Below are 3,273 nucleotides of genomic sequence, written 5' to 3'. Positions count from 1 at the left end.
AGGCTAGGATGCTAGATGCTAAATTGGGAGCTGCTTTTGAAAGAACAATGTTGAGGTGGGAGAGAGTGCTGGAAGGCCATCCTGCCTCTGAATGGCAGTATATACAGGGGGCACCCAGAGAGGCCAGAATAGCAGAACTAGGAGAGCATTCAAGAAGGAAGCATCTGTGATCTGGGAGGCAGGTTTGAATGCAGAATGTCTGAGCTGTGTGGGTCCCTAGAACCTGGAATATCAGAGGTGGGTGTTCAGGGGACCCTATAACACAGAAAGTAGGAGATGATGAGAGTCTGAGAACACAAATTGTCAGTCTAGGGATCTTACAGACAATATAATGCCTAGGAATAGGCATAGAGTGGAGAACATCAGAACCAGTAGGGCATGGAGGGAAGGGGAAATCGGAGCTAGGTGAGCCATCAGAACATAGACTGTAAGAATTAAGAGTGGCCTTAAAATAACAATGTCAGTGACAGGACAGCCTTTAGAATATATCTGACTTTGGAGAGATTTAGAAAAAATAATATCACAGCCAGGAATGAGTTGTTTGTAATATGCTCAGTGAGTCACACCAATAAATTAAAAAAAAACAATATGAAAAAGAAATTATGCCATGATGGGCAACATTAATTTCTATGTAATTCATTTCAGCTCTGTGGTGATCCTTTGAATTAAAACTCAGGTATTTGTCCAATACAACTAAAGAGCGAAGAGGGAATTGCTGTGCCTTTTGTGGTTCTAAAATAAGGAAAACCAGGCAAAAAAATAATCCCATGCAGTGCCTTGATCTGGTAAGTCTGCAACTGACATTACAATAATTGGATAATGATGAGGAATCTTTGTTGAAAAGATGTTAAACATTGCAATAATTGGATAATGATGAAGAATCTTTGTTGAAAATAATAAGATATTAAATTCATAGGTTCTAAAACAGATGCCATATGCATATGGTCTTTGCAATTACTGTACTACGACACACACACACACACACATACACATGAAAATAAACACTGGAAAATAGAAAGAAAAAATCCTTAGCATGTCAGAAGTTGATAGAACCTTAGATCATAGATATCCACACTGGGAGGTGCTTTTCAAAGGAGAATGTCGGAGGTGGGGAAGAGCTTAAAGTAGCAAATTTGAGAGCTGGAGAGCAGTCTTGCCTCTTGAGTGTTGAAACTTGGAATGGCTATAAGAATCCAGAAAGTCAGATCTGGCAGAGCCTTTAGAACATAGCATTTGTAAGCTGGGAGGTATGTCTGAATCCAGAATATCTGAGCTGGGTGGAGCCCTAGAACCTGGAATATCAGAGGTGGATGTTCAGGGGACCCTATATAACTCAGAAAGTGGAAGATGGTGAGAGTCTGAGGAGACAAAATTACTGAGCCTGGGGCATCTTAGCACACAGAACATTGGCCCTGTGAGTAGTCTGGGAGAGGAGAATGGCAGAGCTAGGAAGGCACTTTGAACAAGAGATAATAGAGCTCATGAAGCCCTTAGAACATAGAGTATCAAGTCAGAGTGACCTTAAAATCCCAGAATATCAGAGGTGGGGCAACACTTAGAACATAGATCTTCTGACCTGTGAAGGGCTTTGGAATAAACAATGTCATATGGGGGAAGCAGTTTTCTTATGTGCCCTGTGGGTTAAGGTATTGGGAAAGACCAGTAAATTTGAAAACAGAGTGAAATTATGCCACAACATAGAACATTAATTTCTGTATAATTCATTTCAGCTCAGTGGTGATCCTTTGAATTAAAACTCAGGTATTAAACCAAAGAGGATAAGGGGGAAATGCAGTGCCTTCTCAGGCTCCATAAAGTGGAAAAAAACCGGGTAAAATGCGCAGTGCCTTTATTTGGTAAGACTGCTATTATTGCTTTTGCTATTATGGGGATTGTTTAATGAAAGCAAAATATAGCGTGTAGTCCATAGGATTTAAAAGGCGACAACATCGTTTCTTTTAGATCATTGTCTTTGCAATGGAATATAATGAAAAGTAATAAATGAAAACCTTAGATATCAGAAAAGGGTGAGACCTCAGAACAAAGAATGACTGTGCTGGGAGGGTCCTTAGAACCTCCGGTGTCCAGGCTGGGAGGTGCCTTTCAACACAAATTTTAAATGTGGGAGAAAGTTTAGAATAGAGAATTTGTGTGCCTAGAAGGGCTCTGGGCTCTGAATGGTAGAATAGGCAGTAGCCATGGAAACCAAAATACCAGATCTGGGAGAGCCTTTAGAACATAGCTGTTCTGATCTGGAAGATATCTTAGAATCCAGAATGCTGGGGTTGGATGGAGCCCTAGAACCTCAAATATCAGAGGTAAGAGTTTGGGGGATCTTATAACACAGAAAGTGGGAGGTGGTCAGAGTCTGAGAACACCGATTTTCAGAGCTCAGGGAAACTTGGCACACAAAATGTCAGGCTGGGAGTACACATAGAATGCAGAACAGCTGTTTTGAGCTAGGAAATGTCTTACAGTCGATGATGCCTGAAGAAGGTGAGGCCCTAGAACTTGAAATAGCAGAGGTGAGGGCAGGGGGGCAGGGTGGCTTATTATTCAGAAAGTGGGAGATGGTCAGAGTCTGAGAACACAGATTGACCAAGCTAAGAGGATGTTAGCACAGAGAATATCAGGCCTGGGAACTGTATAGAGAGGAGAATGTCAGAACCTCTGGGGCACTTTTAACAAGAGATAAGAGAGAACAGGCTCTAGGAGAACCCTTAGAACACAGCAGGTGCGAAGAGTGGCCTTGAAATTACAGAATGTCATAGATGAGGCCCTTAGAACATAGATCTTTCTAATAAATCAATAAACATTTATTAAGTACCTACTATGTGTGTATTGTGACCTGTGAGGGGCTGTTAGAATATTCAGTATCATAGTGGGGAAAGTTCTTCTGTTTGTTTTTTAATGTGCTTAGTGGTTTAAGGTTTTGGGAAACACCAGTAAATTTATAAACAATAAAAAAGTGAAATTATGCCATTATATGTAACATTAATTTCCATATGATTCATTTCAGCTCTGTGGTGAACCTTTGAATTAAAACTCAGGTATTAAACCAATACAGCCAAAGAGAAAAAGGGGGGAATGCTGTGCCTTTTATGGCTCTAAAATAAGGAAAACCAGGCAAAAAATAATCCCATGCAGTGCCTTGTTCTGGTAAGTCTGCAATTGAAATGGCCATTATTGGATATTGAATGAGGAATCTGTTGAAGACAATAAGACGTTAAAATTTAAAAACAATACTGTTGCTAAGAAACATAGGCAGCATAA

General features: G+C 40.4%; 1 long non-coding RNA gene across 1 annotated transcript; it reads left to right on the top strand.

The window, feature by feature from the left end:
- Window positions 1-646: 646 nt before the first annotated feature.
- LOC114034157 lies at window positions 647-3,159 on the top strand. Its single transcript, XR_003568065.1, has 3 exons — window positions 647-785; window positions 1,731-1,856; window positions 3,020-3,159. It is a non-coding gene; the product is annotated as an uncharacterized LOC114034157 (long non-coding RNA).
- Window positions 3,160-3,273: the final 114 nt, after the last annotated feature.

The sequence above is a fragment of the Vombatus ursinus genome, unplaced genomic scaffold, assembly GCF_900497805.2.
Source record: "Vombatus ursinus unplaced genomic scaffold, bare-nosed wombat genome assembly UNPS02008343.1, whole genome shotgun sequence".
NCBI classification, from domain to species: domain Eukaryota; kingdom Metazoa; phylum Chordata; class Mammalia; order Diprotodontia; family Vombatidae; genus Vombatus; species Vombatus ursinus.
This window is presented reverse-complemented; position numbering and strand designations above follow the sequence as displayed.